The sequence below is a fragment of the Magnolia sinica genome, chromosome 6 (genome assembly GCF_029962835.1).
Source record: "Magnolia sinica isolate HGM2019 chromosome 6, MsV1, whole genome shotgun sequence".
Taxonomy (NCBI): domain Eukaryota; kingdom Viridiplantae; phylum Streptophyta; class Magnoliopsida; order Magnoliales; family Magnoliaceae; genus Magnolia; species Magnolia sinica.
The window spans coordinates 81380468-81401337 of record NC_080578.1 but is presented as its reverse complement, the minus strand read 5'-3'; the positions used below and the strand labels follow the sequence as shown (position 1 = coordinate 81401337).

The following is a 20870-nucleotide window of genomic DNA, read 5'->3' as shown; positions in this document are numbered from 1 at the left end:
CAATTTTTTGTGAGGATTGTTTATTTGGAAAGCTCCTAAGAGCTAATTTTTCTCATCCACAATTAAAAGTAACGATGTTTTAAATCTAAATCATTTTGACACTTGAGAGGCTCCAATCGAATCCTTGGGGAGGTTCAAATGCTTTGTTTCTTTTATTGACGATTTTTCTAGGAGGGTATGGAGTTACATGTTAAAAAAGAAAAGTAATGCTTTTACTTTTTTTATCAAGTTTAAAACATTTGTTGAAAATCAAAAGAAAAAAAAAAGTTTCTGAGAACTGATAATGGATAGAGTTGTACATGAGTCGAACTGAGTCGAGCTTAGCACAGCTCGACTCGGCTCAATCAATAGCTGACACCAACTCGAACTCACCTCAGCTTAGTCCTCATGCCTGACTAGCCAGCTCAGCATGGTTCGATCAACAACTTGGGCTAGTTCGAGCCTGTGTGGCATTTTCTTAAACACATGAAGTGCACCTTTAATTTCTCATAGTACGCAAAACCATAGCAGCAGTTTATAGGTATTTCATCAAACGCTTGGTAGGCAGCATCAAAATCAAGATACGGGGGTAGTTTTATCATGTAAAGGTCTTTTTTTAGTGATTTGTTTCGTATCCATACCTTCCTCACCACCAGCCGATCTTGCGGAGAATGTATGCACTCGAAACAACACTTCGTTGAGTCATTTCATCAAGCTCTTGGTGAGCAATATCAATATCAAAATAACTGAGTCATCGAACTAATTCGATCCGAGTTGATTTAAGCTCAAACAAGCTAAAACTCGGCTCGAAATTTTTTCAAGCTCCAAAAATTAGCTCAACTTGGCTCGAACTCAATTTCGAATCGAGTCGAATTGATCTTTTTCGAGTTGAGTTGAGTAAGTTAACCGAGCTAACTCGGTTCACGTACAACTCTAATAATGGAAGATAATATACCTTAAAAGAATTTAGGGATTTTTGTTGTGAGCACAGTGTTAAGAGGAACTACACGGTCCCTGGTACTCCACAACAAAACGAAGTTACATAATATATTAATTGTATGCTTATGGACCATGCTAGGAGCATGTTGAGTTCGGCTAGGCTCGAGCAATGTTTTTGGATGGAAACCATTAATAAGGATTGTTACTTGATAAATTGTTCTCCTACGTCTGCACTTAATTGCAAGAGCCCTGAAGAAACCTGTTAATTATCCGTTCTTTCATAGTTTTGGTTGTGATGCTTATATATGTATTCAAAAAGAGCATAAGACTAAGATAGATGTAAGGTCCAGAAAGTGTATTTTTCTTGGCTATGTAGATGGAACAAGGGGGTACAGTTGTGGGACCCTATTGTCCACAAGTTAATAATTGGTTAAGATGTGGTTTTAACAAAGATTCATTATAGAAAGATATAGAATTTCTGAGCTCAGAGTCATAAGAGATAATTGAATTAGAATCTTCAAACGATGTTCAAAATCAGCCAACTGATTTAGATGATCAACAAGTTGATGATATTATTAAAGATGAAGCTGGTGAAGAGTATGTAGATGAAATACCGAGTGCTAAAACTCAAAATAATCAAGGTCGACCAAAGAGAATTATAAAACTATCTGTTTGGCCTAAGGATTATATTATGGCTTACAATTGTATGATAGAAAAGTGTGAGCCTTATTCATACCAATGGGCATGTGAATATTTGGATGCTAGCTAATAGAGAGTGTCCATGGAATAGGAGATTGAAGCTCCACATAAGAACAAAACTTTGGAATTTATTGAGTTACCCAAGAGGCAGAAATTTGGATTTTCTTGATCTGTTCAGTGAGCAATCTGAGAAATTTGGATTTTCTTGATCCAATTAAAGATGCTCTCGATAGATTGAAATCCCCTGTATTAAACTAGAGGAAAGGTACCAATTTTAATAATCTCCACCATGGCTTCAATCTTCTATAATCACTACTTCAAACTTTTAATACCATCTCTAATCTTCATCATCGCTTTATGTACACACTCTGTCTTCATTCATCCTTTGCCAAGCCCAGATAAGTCAAGCAAGAACTTTTCTATAGAAACCATTTTGTAAGAATATTCACAAGATTTTTGCTAATGTGAATCTTCTTAAGAGAAACACCGCCTTCCTTTAATATCTGCCGAATAAAGTGATGATGCATATGAATGTATTTAGTCCGAGAATGGTATAACGAGTTCTTTGCCAATTGATTGTGCTTTCACTGTCACAATGCACAAGCATGACTTCCTGTTGAAGCCACAACTTATTCATCATTTATCTCAACTAAATCACTTCTTTAAATGCTTTTATCATCGACATATACTCAGCTTTGGTTGTGGAAAGAGCAACCATGGACCAAAGCTTCGACACCAACTGATCACTCCACCCACTAGCACAAATGAGTAACCAAAAGTCGACTTTCTGTTACCAACGTTATCAGTATAATTGGCATGCACATAGCCTACCAATTTCTCTTTAAAATTTTCAAATGTCAAGACATAGCTAATCATACCTCATATATAACAAAGTAGTTATTTCATTGCTTCCCAGCGGTACTTGCAAGCCTTTGACTGTATCTGCTCACAACACCTACTACATGTGAAATATCCAATCTAGTATAGACCATGACACATATGAGATTGCCAACTGTGCTCGAATAGGGCACATGAGACATATACTACTTTTCTTCATTGGGTGTAAGATATTATTTTGAAGAAAGTTAAAAGTGAGCAGCATAGGGTGTACTATCCAGTTTAGCCTTATTAAGTCCAAACTTGACTAAAACCTTTTCAAGATACTCCTCCTGAGACAACCATAGCCTGCTCCTTTCCCTATCCATGTGTACATCAATGCCAAGAATCCTTTTTGCAGCCCCTATGTCACGCCCCAAACTCGAAAATCGGGCTCATAAAATTTTCGATTACCAAATCCGGTGCCGATAGCCTTCGTAGTACCCCATTATCGGCTCCCAGCGCCCATATGCCAGATTCCGATCCCGGGATCCTACAAGGAGGATTTTCCAACGTACATTTGTCTCATAAGAAGCATAATCACAAGTTTACCTAAATCACAAAGGTAACATCATCATCACATATCTACTAATATAAATATTTGAATACAGTGCTGAAAAGGAAATACATATATCGAAATCAAAGCTCCAAAAGACCGTTGTGCGCTCCAAGCTCAATGCTGCTACAATCTAATGCCACCTGTACGCATCTATCATATATAAGCTTATAGAAAGCTTAGAGGGTGGTGTAAGTGTGTGCACAAGGTAAGTGTCAAGTATACAATACAGGTCCATAAAACATACAATGTCGAAAATACTGGCAAGTCTATAAATCATACAATATCAGAGTATGCAATGCAGATAAATTATGCAATGCGGAGACAGAGAGCCAAATATCAAATGCCGAAGATGCAATGCAATATACAAATCCTGAAGAGCCACGAATACCATCAACCTCATTTAGGTCATATAAATGCAGAAACATAGTAATCCAAAATACCAAATATTGTGAATGCAATGCAATATACGGTGCGAATGAAATGACTAAGCTAGAGTGAATTCGGGATGATAGTACGTAGTATCGCAGGATATAGGGTCCATTACAAGGGACTTCTATCCAAACCAGTCGCATACTTAAATTTGGATAGCTAAACTCAATGTGGTAAACCCTTGACCTTAGGTTAGTCGTGCGCCCAGACCGAAATCTATGTCATTGTGAAGGTACACAATAATTAGTTACACACCACCAGCCCGAGTAGATAGTGAATGAATGAAGGAATGAGTATGCAATTCCTACTTAATAAGTCCACGTATGAGTGCTGTACATTTCTGGGATCATCACGAGGTCTAGTACACTCCAAACCAAATTCCCGCCCCATCGCACACAACTAGGTGAGTGGAAGAGACCTCACTATCTTCCTGGCCAGTAGTCAGCCAATACTTACCCGACACATCGATAGCGGACCCATTTATGAGCTGGTCAAACTCAGCCTAGTTTTGCTCACTACGAATCGGGCGGATAAGGCCACACCCCCTTCCAATCGACTACGACACAGTAGGAGACGCAGCCTACTGGTATTTGGCACTTGGGTGCTCATATAATCTACTCAGTTTAGATGTTAGAGCATCTCCTGGACACGAAGGTTTAGGGACTTTCACCTATGAACATCCAAAGTGCCTAGATGCTTGAACCAAACATTTCTGGTGTCCTATCTAGCCATCCACAACATGTTTGTGGAGGCCATAGCCCTGATGTCGATAGGGCATATAATAATTACAATCACACAATGCAAGATGCAGGAGTCACGCAGTCTAATCATGCATTAATCCTACACCAACCATGTGCTCATGTGGGATAACTCCACTTATCAAGGAGTTCCATAAACCACCTGCACTATGGCATATGCAGTGGTCAATCACATCTCATAACAAACATGCAGATGATGTGTATGTATATGTATCATGATACTAAGCTGTCACATACTCATAATCGATATCAATAACCGGCCTTAACAATTAGCTTCGATATCTAGCCTCGATAATCATCCTCGATAATCAGCCTCGACAATTGGAATCAGCCTCGATAGTCAGCCTCGACAATCGGAATCAGCTTCGACAATCGGAATCGGCCTCAATCATCGGAATCGGCCTCGGCAATTGGAATCGGCCTTGATAATCGGCCTCAACAATCAAAATCGGCCTCGACAATCGAAATCGGCCTCGATAATCGGAATCAGCCTCGACAATTGAAATCGGCCTCAATAATTGGAATTGGCCTCGACAATCAGAATCGGCCTCGATAATCGTCATCGATAATCGGCCTCAATAATTGGCCTAACAAGGGGCCTAAGGGAAGGTCACGATGTGGACATGTAACCATCATTGCCCATCAATGTGGACATTTAACCAACGTTTCTCCTAAGGAGTGACCCACATAGAGCCAAACGTATAGTGGGTCCATGGCCTCATACAAGGGCCTGATATATATATCACCATGGGCCTCACTTAAGGGCCTAATACACATCACGATGGGCCTCACTCAAGGGCCACATATGCATCACATTGAGCCTTAAATACGGGCTGCATATACATCAAAATAGGCCGCAATACGTGGGCCTCAAACACATCACAATTGACCACAACCCATGAGCCACGAATATATCACAATGGGCCACAACCCATGGGCCCCGAATACATCTCAATGGGTCTCAACCCATGGGTCCCAAATACATCTTAATGGGTCTCAACCCATGGGCCCCAAATATATCTCAATGGGCCTCAACCCATAGGCTTCATATACATCAAGTGGGTTGTATCGATGGGCTGCACCAACAAGCCTCATATACATCAAGTGGGCCGTATCAATGGGCTGCACCAATGGGCCTCATATACATCAAGTGGGTCGTATCAATGGGCCACACCAACGTGCCTCATATATATCAAGTGGGCCGTATCAATGGGTCGCACCAATGGGCCTCATATACATCAAGTGGGCCGCATCAATGGACTGCACCAATGCACAATATGTGGGCCCCGCACATGCAGTAAATGGGCCCCACCAGATGGTCAACGTGGATATAGAATGCATACATCAAGTGGGTCACACGTCCCATGGATAGTGTGGATAGGCATGCCCTATATGATCTAGACGGTTAGGATATAACACATATCATGATGGAGTCCCCACTATCCCAACCTGATGGATGGTGTGGATTAAATCATACATCAAGGTGGACCACGTGTATAGGGTCCACGTCCAACACATGGATGGGACGGCATGGATGAAACACTTACATCATGGTCGGTCCCACTTAAAGATGGACGGCATGGCTAGAATACATACATCAGGGCCCCAGCTGGACAGTCAGCGTGAATATACAACACATGCATTATGATGGGGCCCACTGTCCACACTGGACTGAATGGTGTGGATCAAAACATATATCATAGTGGTCCCACCGTCAGGACACACGTGCAGAGGGTGGGTCCCACTTGAAATTGCTGACGTAATTCAGCAGCTATATAGCTGCACGGTACACCAGCCAATCTACATCAGAATGGATGGCGTGTATAGAACACATACATCACAGCTGGCGTCCCACCGTCCCAATCCAGCGGACGGTGTGGATATGAAATAAATACATCAAGGTGGGTCCCACGGGCCTGATGATGCCCATGCACAGCAGCACATTGTTGCTCATCCATCAGATGGATGGTCTGGACATAGCATATACATTATGGTGTGGGTCACACCGTCTAGACAGTGGATGGTGTGGATGAAACACATCATTGCAGGACCCACGTCCATGCATCTGGACGGTTGGATGTAACACATACCTAACGGTGGGGCCCATAGAACTTGCAAACGTCAGCACATCAGCTATATCGCTGGGTGTGAGGTACCCTAGCCAACCAACTCCCACCATCCATGGATTGGACGGTGTGGATACAACATATCATCTCGTGGGCCCCATGTGCTGGAGGTAGTACGGACCACATGCATCACGGTGCGCTCCACCCAGCATCGTCCAGATGGATGGTGCGGATGCACAAGAGGAAAGTCTAGAGCTGTCAACGGGTACCTCGTGGACCCGACCTGATTGTAACAGGTTTATATATATATATATATATATATATATATATATATATATATATATATATATATATATATACACATATATATACATATACATATGTTACGTATTATTTTATTATATTTTTTTTGTTTCTGTTTGTTTTTTTTTTGAAAGATCTGCAACATCCAGGCCTGGGATGGCCTGGATGAATGCATACATCAAAGTACAGCCCCACACGTGGGGTGGGTCCCACCGTCCAAGTAATGGACGATCTGGATAAGTCCCTTACATCACGGTGGGCCACTGGTATTAAATCAAGCTGAAATTTGTGTTTTCCCTCTGATTAGGCCCGTCCAAAGGGACTACCAGGTGGGCCCACTTGGTGGATGACATGGGTAAAATACATACTTTGTGGTGGGGTCCATCTCGTGGATAGCATGGATCAAGTGGGACACACTCCATCACAAAAAAATAGAGAGAGAGAGGGAGAGAGAGATTGGAATAGCGGAGGGACCCCACCACTATGGGTCCCTCTTTAATATAGATCATACATCAAGATGGGTCCCACCACAAGTGGGCCCTCAAATCATCAAATCCAAGCAAAAATTATAAATTTAATTCTAAAAAACACTCACCTTAAATCTCTTCTTGGATCAATGGCAAGCTAAGCTCCTCGACTTCGACTTTGATGGAGGTAAATGAAGATTGGATGGTGGATGTGAGGCCCGTATCTTAGTCCATACCATTTCGTAGGTTCCCACGTTCCTCTCGATCGAATTCCAGCAACCTACGACCATTATCTGACGTTTACACGTAATCCTAAGTCGAGTCCTGCAAACCTGAGTCGGCTCAACCCGAGACTTATACCCTAACGACCGCGCCGTCGCCGTGGTTCCGACGCCATGTATTACGCACTAAGATGATACCTGGACTAGGAGATGTGGGCCCACATTCAGTTCGAGGAAAACGCCGCGCATTTGCAATCCCAAGAGAATCTCTACAACGTGTCCCATCAATCAAGTACACATCAAAGGTCAAGTACATATCCCATCACTTCCTTACCAAAGCAACCCCAAAGTCAAAGCAACCCATCCCTTACATGTCAAAGTACACATCACCCATCCCTCTCACTCCTTACAACCTCTCTCTCTCTCTCATTCCTCCCAAGCAACTCAAACACCCAACGTCCATGGCTTCCATGGAGAAGCTAGTGTGCCCCACCTTCCTACCTCCCATCTCCACCATCCAAGCATCATCTCGACTATTAAAGTGCATTCCATGGAGCTCTAGGACGCATCGATGGAAGAAGAAGTCTAAGAAGATCAAAGGTGGGTGATTTGTAGGTTAGCTTTTATTTTTTTATGATGGATTAAGTGAGGCCTACCGATTAATGGTATGGATCCCATTTGGGACCCATCTTGATGTATGTTTTGTAACTTAGGAGGGCTCATAGTGGCGGAGCCCTCCATCTCTCGATTTTTCTCTCTCCTTCTCTTTCACTTTATGGTGATGATAAGGCCTTGTGGCCCACCTGGATGGACCCCACAACAAAGTATGCATTTTATCCATGCCTTCCATCAAGTGGGCCCACATAGGTGCTGAAATCCCATTACAGCATGGGTGAAGGGGTGCACAGCCACCTGTGGAAAACGGTGGCTAAGGCCGCTGCTACCAGCGTCTAGGGCTGCAGCGTCCTAGTCTGCTTAAAGAGGGAGCAGTGTGGGACCCACAACAGGCCCCACCCTTGATGTATATATTCAATCCACACCATCCACCCTTTTTCCCATCTCATTTTAGGCATTGAGCCAAAAAATGAAGCCAATCTGAATCTCTGGCGGGCCATAATGTATGAAACAGTAATTTTGGGTGATTTAAACCGTTAAGGCCCGTTGTAATGTTTCTATATACTGAAAAATATTGCATATTGGACTCGTTAGATCTATTATGAGTCGGGGAGACCAATAGTTGGCATGGATCCCCTTGATGTGGGCCCCACCCATGAAAAACCTCACAAAAATAACAAAAATAAAATTAAATAAAATAAACAAAAATATATGTATATGGGACGTTGTTGCTGACGCTGCAGCAAGCAGCATCCTTGCTGCTTGTTTAAGGGTGGGACGGTAGGCCCCACCTCGAGGTATGTTGTACATCTATACCGTGCATTTGATGGGTCCCCTTTGGGAACTAGGATTCCCCAAAAATTAGTCCTACATGGGGCTCAGGTGATCCACACCACCAAAAGTAGTAGTGGATTGAACGTCTACCATTGAAACCTTTCTGAGTCACAGAAGTTTTGGATCAAAATGAAATTTGTTTTTCATCTTTATTCAGGCCTTTATGATCTTATGAGCAGATTGGATGGAAAATAAATTTTATGGTGGGCCCCACATGGGACCCACCTATGTCGAAATGGATTGGTTGGTGTCCGTTGCACAGCTGTATAACCGTGGTATTGACGTCAGCAAGTCTATGGACGGCGGGTCCCCTTTTGATGTATGTTCCTCACCCACCATCCACGTGGACGGTGGGGCCTACATGTGATGTGTGCGGGGTCCACATCGTCTAGATGGATAGGACGGTGGGACCCAGTAGATGTATTTATTTTATTTACACCATCCAGAGACTCTGGACGGTGGAAATTCCCAATGATGTATGTACTTTACCTACTGGACAGTGCAGTGTACTCCACTATGATGTATGTGGTGTATCCACATGTGTGGAGCCCGCGTGTGATGTAGGTCTTTATGATGTAAGTGTTTTATCCCAGCCGTCCATCATCTGTACGGTGGGATACCTCCATGATGTATCTGTTCTATCTTCATGTAAGTCGTCCATCAGTTTGAGGAAGGTGGACCCCAGCGTGATGGATGGGTACATCCCCACTGTCCTCCATTTGCTGGGCTGAGACCCGCCCCACATGTGCTGCACGTGCAAGGGTGGGGCCCACCCTAATGTATGTGTTATATCAACACTACGTGGGGCCCACACATGATGTATATGTTTTATTCACGCTGTCCACCATCCAGCAATGGACGGTGGAGCCCTCTAATGTAAGTATTTTACCCATTCTGTCTAGTCCAGGGGACATGGACCCCACCTTGATGTATGTGCTTCATTCTATGCCGTCCATCTCAAGGGTCCACCGTGATGCATATATTTCTCCAAGTCGTCCACCTGTTCTGCCAGTGTGGGACCGCCATAGTGTATTTATTTCATCCACACCATCCAGATTGTGCTAGACGGTGCTGGATAATGTTTGGACATGCTGATGTACATGGACAATGTTTAGACGGTGCTGATCACATTAGTGAACCATGTACCCCTCTGATAGTGTACAATGATACCCATGTTGCACCTGCCACTATTGAAATGATTTTAGATGTAATCTAAGCTCCCACTTGTGGCCCATCTGCGAGGCCCACCTTGATGTATTTTGTGGCCCATTCGAGAGGCCCACTTTGATATACTTGCGGTCCATCTGTGAGGCCCACCTTGATATATTTGTAGCCCTTCTATGAGGCGCATTAGTGCGCCCCATTGACCCACTTGATGTGTATGAGGCCCATGTGCAGGGCCCACCTATGATGTATATTAGTCCCATGTGTAGGGCCCACCTATTATGTATTTGAAGCCCATGGGTTGTGGCCCATTGTGATGTATTTAAGGCCCATGAGTGAGGCCCATTGTGATATATTCGAGGCCCAATGTGATGTATTCGAGGCCCATGGGCGAGGCCTAATGTGATGTATTCGAGGCCCATGAGTGAGGCCCATTGTGAAGTATTCGAGATCGATGTGATATGGCCCATAGTGATGTGTATGTAGCCCTTATATGAGGCCCATTACTATGTGTATTAGGCCTTTGTGTGAGGCCATGGGCCCACTATATGTTTAACCCTATGTGGGCCACTCCTTCGGAGCAATGTTGGTTGAATGTCCACATTGACGGGCAATGATGGTTGGATGTCCACATTGTGACCTTCCCATGGGCCTTGTTAGGCCCATTCTCACCGATTGTCGATTCTGATCGTCGATTCCAGTTGTCGAGGCCGAGTTTGATTGACAAGGCCGATTCCGTTAGTCGAGGCCGATTGTCGAGGCCAATTCCGATCATTGATTTCGATTGTCGAGGCCAAGTTCGATTGACAAGGCCGATTTCGTATGTTGAGGCCGATTCCGATTGTCAAGGCCTAGTCTAATTGATGAGGCCAATTCCATTAGTTGAGGCCGATTCTGATCGTCAATTTCAATTTTCGAGGTCGAGTCCGATTGACGAGGCCGATTTCGTATGTCGAGGCCAATTCCAATTGTCGATTACGATCGTCAATTTCGATTATCGAGGCCGAGTCCGATTGACGAGGTCGATTCCACTTGACGAGGTCGAGTCCAATTGACGAGGTCGATTCCATTAGTCGAGGTCGATTGTCGAGGTTGATTCCGATTGTCGATTCCAATTATCGAGGCCGATTCTGTATGTTGAGGCCGATTCCGATTGTTGATTTCGATTGTCGAGGCCAAGTCCGTTAGTCGAGGCCGATTTCGATTGTCGATTCCGATCGTTGATTCTAATTGTCGAGGCCGAGTTCGATTGACGAGGCCGATTCCGTTAGTCGAGGCCGATTTCGATGGTCGATTCCGATTGTCAAGGCCGAGTCCGATTGACGAGGCTGATTCCGTATGTCGAGGCCGATTCTGATTGCCGATTCTGAATATCAAGGCCGATTCTGAGTACGTGATAGCATAGCATCTTGATACATGACCATATGCATCATCTGTATGTTTGATTATGAGATATGGTTGGCCATTGCATATGACAGGTTGTTCATGGGACTCCTTGATAGGTGGAGTTGCCCCACATGAGCGCACGGTATGCGTAGGATTGATGCATGATTGGACTGTGTGCCTCATGCATCTTACATCGTGTGTTGTGATTACTGTACGCCCTAGCGACATCAGGACCGTAGCCTCCACAGGCATACCGTGGATGGCCAGATGGGACATCAGAAATCTGTTCTACATGGGGTGCTATAGATATCCATGGGTGAAAGTCCCTAAACCCTCTTGGTTCCAGAAGTTGCTCCAACGTCTAGACCGAGTGGATATATGAATGCATGAGAGCCGTATACCGTTAGGCCGCGTCTCTCACTTTATCGTGGTCGGTTGGAAAGGGGTGCGGCCTTACTTGCCTGAGAAGAGGGGACAAAGTTAGGCTAAGTTTGACCAGCTCGAGGAATGGGTCCACTATCGACGAGCCGGGCCCAATATCGGCAGGTAGATAGTGAGGTCTCTTCCACTCACCGTGTTACACGCGATGGGGTGGCAATCTGGTTTGGAGTGTAATAGACCCCGATGATTTTTCAGAGAGGAACCGTACTGATATATGGACTTATTAAGTAGGAGTTGCATACTCATTCATTCATTCATTCATTCACTATCCACTCGGCCAAGATTCATTAAGTGGTGCGCAACTATGTGTTACATGTACCTTCACAATGGCCAGGATTTTGGTTGGGGCGCGCGACTAACCTGAGATCAGGAGTTTACCACATTGAGTCTGACTATCCAAATTTAGGTATGGGACTGGTTTGGATAGAAGTCCCTTGTGATGGACCTCATAGCCTGCGATACTACGTACTATCATCCCGACTTTACTCCAGCTTGGTCATTTCATTCACACCGTATATTGCATTGCATCATCGGTATCTGATATTTGGCTTGCTATCTCTGCATTGCATAGTTGTTCTACATTTCTTCATCAGTATATGATATTATTTTTATTATATTTTTGCATCGCATAGCCTGGATAAGGCTGATGGTATTTATGGGCCTATTAGTATGTTTTCTTATTACTCTGATATCGTATGATTTATGAACTTACTAGTATTTCTGATATTGTATGAGTTATGAGCTTATTAGTATTTCCGCTTACTCTGATTTCTCTGATATTGCTCACTTAGTACTTACCTTGTACACACACTTTCACCATCCACTAAGCTTTCTATAAGCTTATACACGATAGTTGCGTGCAGGTGGCGTTAGGTTGCAGCAGCGTTAAGCATGGACCGTGTAGCGGTCTTCTGGAGCTTTGATTTTGACATATGTATTTCCCTTTCAGCATTGTATTTAAATATTTATATTAGTGGATATGTGATGATAATGTTGCCTTTATGATTTGGGTAAACCTGTGGTTATGCTTCTTATGAGATAAATGTACATTGGAAAATCCTCCTTGTAGGATCACAGGATCGGAATCTCGTGTATGAGTGCTGGGAGCCGAGAATGGGGTACTACGGAGGCTATCGGCACCAAATTCGACGATCGGGATTCCTGTGAGTCCGATCTCCGAGTTTAGGGTGTGACAATGGAGTTTAGGGTAGGTAAGTGGGCCACACCTAGCTCTCCTCTTGGAAAGCTTGGACGTCTACCCTTGAGAGTTACTTGAAAATGGAGTGTGAAATGAGAGAGAAAGAGAGAAGTGATGTGCATGACATGAGAGGTATGGTGCTTTTTGACTTGTTAGAAAGAAATGAATAGGATGAGTAAGGGTGTTGTTGACTTTGGGTGAGAGAGGGATGGGTAGGGTATGGGTTGTACTTGATTTGATTGTTTGATGGATTGATTTAATGGGTTGTAGAGATTCTCTCAAAATCTGCAATACATGGCATTTCATCAAAAAAAACATGGGCCCACAACTCCTGGCCCGAGTATCGAATCGACACATGAGACGCAGCGTTGGAACCGCGGCGACGACGCGATCGCAAAGATACAAGTTTCGGGTTAAGCCAACTTTGGAATACAGGATACGACTTAAGGTTGTGTGCAAATGCCGATTACAGGTCGCGGGTTACCGAAATTTGACCGAGATGATCGCGGAAGCCTACAGAACGGTACAGTCTGGGATACGGGCCTTACACCCTAAATCTTTCATCTCAAATGTCCTGAATAATTGAGCCTTCAGTATGTTGATTTCTGACATGTCATGGCTAACGATAAGCATATCATCTACATACAATACTAGAATTATGAATTCTCCATTACTTAGTGATCTACAATAGATATAATGATCAAACTCACTTCTAATAAACCATTGGCTTAACATGAAAGAATCAAACTTTTTATACCATTGCTTAGGTGACTGTTTCAGGCTGTATAACGACCTTTGCAAACCTTAATTTTTACTTCCTATACATCAAACTCTTTAGGTTTCTTCATGTAAATCTATTTTTCTAGTTTACCGTGTAGAAAAGTGGTCTTCACATCCAACTGTTCTAATTTCATATTATATTGGGCAACCAATGCCAATATGAATATGATAGATACATTCATAACTGGTGTGAATATCTCACTGAAGTTAACGCCTTCTTGAGCATAGCCCTTCATAACCAGTTTTTCCTTGTACCTATCTAATTTCTTATGGAAAATCCACTTGCACCCAATTTGTTTTCACCCCAGCAGAAAGCTCCATCAGCTCACACATTTCATTCTTATACAAAGAATCCATCTCATCATGCATCATTGTCATCCAATTCTAGGTATCTCGGTCATCTAGTGCTTCATGGAAGGTAGATAAATCCCCCTCATTCATAATGAGGAAAACACAATATTTGAGTCATCCCTGTATATCAGTGGCAACCTGTAATTTCTTTGCGGATAACTTCCGACAGGTGATGTAACCACCACTTCATGTACCTCTTCATGCCACTGATCTACTTTAAGTATTTCACATCTGTCAATTTCAACATCAACAACCGATTTTTCGATTTTCTTGTTCTCATCCTTCTAATATAAGGAACCTTCATCAAATTTGATATCACGACTAAATATGTTTTTCATGAAATCTAGTCGTACAGCCTGTACCCTTTCACTCCATCACCATAGCTGACAAAGGTATACTTTTTTGTCATTTGGTCTAATTTATCATTTTCAACTAACGATACATGAGAGTAAATGTCACAACAAAAGATTCACAACCCTAAGTGGTCAATCTTGATCACTCCACACTTCTTTTGAAATTTTACAATCAATTGCTAAATATAGAGATAAATTTACTAAATAGCAAGTTATATTAATGGCCTTGACCCATTGCTCCTTGTCTAACCCAGCATTACTCAGAATACTTCGAGCTCTTTCCAAAAGAGTCTGATTCATATACTCTGCCATTTCATTCTACTCTGTTGTATGCCTAACTGTGTTATGCCTTATGATCCTCTCATTCTTATAAAATAGATTAAATTCCTTTAAAGTAAACTCTCAGTCGTTATCGGTCCTCACTCTTTCAACTTTCACCCCAACTATTTTTCAACAATAGCCTTTCATAACTTAAAAGTGACAAAAACTTTGAATTTATTCTTCATGAAATAAATCCATACTTTTCTAGAGAAATTATTAATGAATGTTACGGAGAATGACAACCCTCCTCTAGAAAAAAATGTGATGACCCCCACATATTAGAATGCACGTAGTCAAGCCGTCCTTTACTAATATATTTTCCAATTTTAAATAACAATCTTGATTGTTTAGTTTATATGCAATGCTCACGTATATTTAAATAAAAAAAATTAATGCAAGAATTAAACCATGATTAAGTGGTAACTTCATACCACGCTCGCTCACATAGCTCAGGTGCGCATGCCACACACGTGTTGATGTGGATTCTATTACAAACGCTGTAGATCCACCCAATATAGTGCTCTCAATAAACTTATAAAGGTTTTCACTCTTTTGTGCCTTCATAACTATGAGTGCCCCATTTGAAACTTTTAGGACACCTTCATACCCGACCAATTTGCATCAGAGTGCCTCAAGAGCTCCTAAAGATATAATATTCTTCTTCATGTCTGAAATGTGCCTCACATTCATCAGTTATACGAATTGATCCAATTCCAATAATCTTACAAGTATGATCAATGCCCATAAGAACCAAGCTACCATCATACTCATTGTCCTTGGCGAACCAACTCCAATGAAGACATATGTGATATGATGCCCTCGTATCCAAAATCCACTCGTTATATAAGTATTCGACCTTGAACACAGATAATACATTACAGCCACTCGTCTCCTCACTAGATTTCCCTGAATTGGCCTCTTTTAGTGAATTATCTGAATTCTCATCTCTATGGGTTTTGGGATTTGTGTAGTCCTTCATATGTCCTATCTTACTATAATTTCAACACTTCAACTTCCCCTTATCCTTTGACTTAGACCTCAATCGAGACTTACCCTTCTCTCATTCAGATGATCTTTCCCTTGCAACCAGTACCCTTGTAGAAGTACATTCCCATCGTTATTCATTCTCTGTTGTTTGGATTGAAGGCCAGAGATAACCGCATCAAGGTCCAAGGTATCCCTATAATGGCACAAAGTATCCACTATATTCTCATAGGAATATGGAAGGGACGTCAATAACATTAAGGCTTTATCTTCTTCATCGATCTTCACCTCCACACTTGTCAGTTTGCAAATTAGTTTGTTGAAGGCACAGACTAATAAAATAGAGTGTACTCCCATTATCCATTGTAACCTAGAAGAAAAATCTATGGGGCCACCATCTGTCCATCTTTCCATATCATTTTAAAGTATGTCCCTAAAATTAAAGCATACTTAAAGTTCAAGTGGATCCCATGAAAGGAAACAGTGGCAATTGAACGCGTGTAGTTGAAAACTTCCTGGGAGCACAAAACTTTTTTTGATGAAGCTGATATTTTTGTTCTTCCTTCATCCATGTCTCCTGACCTTATGAATAGGTTGGATGACAAATAAACATCAATGTGAGCTTGAGGAAGGTTTCAACGGTGGACATCATTACCCCTACTTTTTCTTAATGTCTGGTCAATTTTAGTCTATGACCTTTTAAACAACCCCATCGTAGATACATCAAAATCCACTTATTGATTTCGGTTAATTGTTAATCGAGGCAATTGTACATTAAGAATATACCCTAAAGATGTCCATTAGATCAGATCAACCAAGTTCAAGGCGTACAAGTGGCAGAGCATGTAAAGAAGTACCAACCCAAATTCACCTGCAAACCATGTGCAATTTCTTTTAAGTGCCTTTCTTGGATACGGGGGTGTAAAATCCTTATCCATTGATACAGTGGTTTGAACAATGTATCCAGCCTAGCTAGTCTCCGGCTTTCAAGTCAATGTGGGTTGTGGTAATGGCCAATCATATCCGCCATGGGGCACCTTCGCCTATTTAAGCAACTCTTAGAGGAGCAAAGCAATCCATAGAGAGTTCAAGGAGATGGAGGAGAGAAGATCGTACAGAAAAAGTGAGCACTCTAGAGAGATAAAAAAACTTTGGAAGAAATACATACAAAAGGTCTGCCCAAACAAATTCTCGAGATCAGACAGTGGCATTGCAATCCTTATGTTCCAAAACTATTGATAGTCAAATGCATACTGAACCTCTGGTGCCTCAAAAAATGCTTTATATCCACCTCTTTCCATTGAGAAGTAAAAAGCAACGTTGACGTCAACGAATAGGGTTGGAATCCGAGATGTCCAATCACTCTTTTTATTACAAAATGGTGTTTAATTTCCATGTTTTCCCTCTCACATCTTGAATCAGGCCGTATTCAACTCTGCACATTCTCTACACACAATGTATACACTCATGCTTTTGTTCAATTTTCATTCCTTTAATAGTTTACTAACCTGGGCCCTAAAAAGTTTGCGAAGTATGGCTTTACACTGCTTACTTTCTTTACTTTATTACTGCTTTAAGTTCTCTTATATTTTGCTTACCCGGGTCTTAAAAAACCTAATCTGATTTATGAAACACTTGTTATGCACAACCACCACATGTTAGATGCAAAACTAACCTTAGAATGAATCAAACACACAACGAAGAAACAAAAATTTGAGGAATCACAAAGAACACAACAATTTTACATTAAAGATCCCTTGCGGAAAAAAAAAACAATAAAACCAAGCGATAAATGATCCATTATGAAAAGAGAATTACAAGAGATGGACAACTTATAGATTCGAAACCCTCGTCTCCAAAGACGGATTCTCATTCTCAAAACCCTAGCTCCTTCTCTAGCACATGTTGTATTTTTCCTAATCCCACAATAACCTAGTTTTTATAGCATGGATACGGAATTGGAAACAAAACTGCGCACTTAGACAAAAGTTACGTAAATTGTCAATCAAATTGACTCCAATCTAGGGTCGTCGATCAAATCAAGAGTGCCCAAAAGGGTCTAGAGAGAAATTTTTTATTTTCAGATTCTCGATCAAATCGACGTTGTTGTCGATCAAATCAAAATCTGTCCAATGAACAATTTGAGAAAATTGGGATTTTCTCAATCCGATCAAAGATGCTCTTAATCAATTGAAATCTCCTATATTAAACCAAAATTGAAGCCACCAATTTCAACACATATCAGCTACACAAGCATGTAAAAAAGCTATTTGGTTAGAGAGGTTGTTAAAAGAAATGAATTCAAATAGAAAGTGGTGGTGATTCATTGTGACATTCAGAGTGCACTCACATGGCTAACAATCTAATATTTCATTCTCGGACCAAGCACATCGGTGTTCAATATCACTTTATTCGCGATGTGGTGGAAATGGTAAGATCTCATTACAAAAAATCCACATCAATGACAACGTTGTAGATTTGCTAATGAAGCCTATTGCAGGGGAGAAGTTTGTTTGGTACAGGACTTCTTTCGGGCTTATTGTCACTTAGTGATTGGTGACATTTGGGCAACTGTTATTAGGTGTGTTTTTTACACTATTAGAGAAACTAATCTTTAAGTAGGAGATTATTGTGGCAATGGAGTCCTAATGATAGATGGAATCTCTCTCTTTCTGTCTCCTTCTCTATCTCTTACTCTTGTATACGTACAGTCGTATGTACGTATGGATGAAGTCCAGTTTTTATAGATCTTTAATGCGTGCTCTCTCACGTGATGTGGTCTATATAAGGAGAACTATAGGCAAAGAAAGGCATGTCATTCTAATAGAATTCATCTTCTGGGGTATTATTTGTACGGGTGGGTGAGAGGTAAGCCTTGTATTTTCATATCTTTGGTTTATATCATATTGTTGCCTCGCAGATTAGGCATATTGTTGAACCACATAAATCCTTATGCATGTTTTCTTTTATTTTGGTTTGACTATTTTATTTTATATTTTGTCCTTGCTGGCATTGATTAAGTATAGGTGTTTTTCCGCAATAGAACCATTCCCCTACTTGTTAGAACCTTAACTTGAGTATATTGTATAAGCCTCAAAAAGAAAGGAGGGGGAATCCAAAAAAACCAACGGCATTGATGATGTTTCTGTTCTTATCTATTTTAGGGGTTGTTTAGCAATGTGAAATTAGAGAGATTTGCAATTTATTAAGTGTTTGGTACTTAGCAATTGTAGGGATTTGAATTTGAGAAGAACCCAAATTCTTTTTGAACTCCCACTTCAAAGTTTTGTTTTTAAATCTACGTACTTTGTATGGATTAAAAGCCACTTGACTCCATGGGAGTTCAAATCCACAATGCCAAACGAGCTTTAAACAAAGACTAAAGAGATGTTGCATGCTATCAAAGCATTATAATCTATAGTGTTCCCAGTTACGCCAGTTTACTTTGATTGTCCAAGCCGATCGATCGACTATCTCTTAAGTCCATAAGACATTTCATAGGATACCATGAAAAAATTGTTATGGTCCAATCATCCTTGCTTTGGCCTTATTATCTATAGTCATCCTACTTCCAAGCCATGGATGGGATGGTTATGATTACATAACAAAAGTGATTCTTTGGAATCATAAGCAAAATTCAAAAAAGGGTTCGGATGGGCCTCATTTCAAGATTTGAAGACACGAAGAACAAATCAGATGAGTGTTGTATTTGAAAGTTGTTTTAAAAATAAATTGTTATTTCAAAATTTCCATTGGGTCAGGTCTTGGCTATGGCCATAGAGGTGTGCAAGCCCGTAGATGTGTCTTTTCACGCAAGTCTGAAAAAGTAACACTATTTCATATTTTTTGTTTTGGAAAGTTATGTCTTTTTAAACCTATGGGTCACACCAATTGGGTTTAAAACCAATAGTCACAACCTTTTTTGAAAGGGTGTCTCTACACCCTTAAGGGTGTCTTCACAAAGTATATAAATAGACTTCTTTGTCTGATTTTTAAGTGTGAAAAAGAATATGAGAAAAGTCTGGTTTACTTTCAAAGTATGGTTAAGTGTTTTCATGTTCAGGTTAAAACTACATATGATTCGAGCTCATGTACACTGAGTGCACCACTGGAATCGAGTGATAGTCGTTGTATCCTGAAGGTCGATTGTCCGGAGAATCTTGTTGCACTTGGGATGCAATCCAAGGAGGGAAAATTCAATTTCAAGCCGAGTGATTTCAAATCACGCCTCGACTTCTACAAATCGATAAGTTTTCTCCTTTTCGCTTTTTAATTTTATTTAGTTTAAATAGTTTTTGGAACATTGTTCAAAACCCCAAGTGTAGGGTCGCGATGTAGTAATAATCTTGGTAAGACTGAGGTCGAATCCGCAAAGACTGAACTTACGTACCTCAGCAAAGAATTTCTTCTTATCTTACTCAGTCCAATATATTGGTGTGAAACCCGTGGCAAGATAATTAACAAAGTCCACAAACCAAGGTGAATGGGAGACTTTAAACAATTGTTCGTCAAGGAACGTGTCATTTATATGTGTCGTCTCAAGGGAATCAGAGAGATCAAGGCGGGAAAGATGATCAGCCACTATATTCTCTATTCCCTTTTTATCTTTTATTTCCAAATCAAATTCTTGGAGTAGGAGGATCCATCTTATCAAGCAAGGCTTAGCATCATTCTTAGAAACAAGATACTTAAGTGCAGCATAATCTGTGTAGATGATGATCTTAAATCTAATCAAGTAGGACTTAAATTTGTCCAAAGCGAATACTACGACTAAGAGTTCCTTCTCCATTGTAGAGTAATTCATTTGAGCAGGATTAAGATTTTTACTTGCATAATGAATAACGCAAGGCTTCTTTTCTTTTCTTTGGCCTAACACCGCCCCAAAAGCATAGTCGGACGCATCACACATAATTTCGAAAGGAAAGTTCCGGTCGGGTGGTTTCATGATAGGTGTAGTGGTTAACATGCCCTTAAGCTTAGAAAAAGTTTCTTGGCATTGCTTAGTCCACTCATATGGTACGTCCTTTTGAAGTTGATTACATAAAGGATGAGAAAAGTGACTAAAGTCCTTTATGAATCATCTATAAAATCTGGCGTGTCCTAGGAAGGATCGCATGTCACGTATGTTCTTAGGTGGAGGTAAGTTA

At 41.3% G+C, this 20870-nt stretch overlaps 1 pseudogene; it reads right to left on the bottom strand.

Annotated features, from left to right (window-relative positions):
* LOC131249674 (nuclear transcription factor Y subunit C-2-like) overlaps positions 1-15981 on the bottom strand; it is a 44893-nt pseudogene extending 28912 nt beyond the window's left edge.
* Between the last annotated feature and the right edge of the window lie 4889 nt (positions 15982-20870).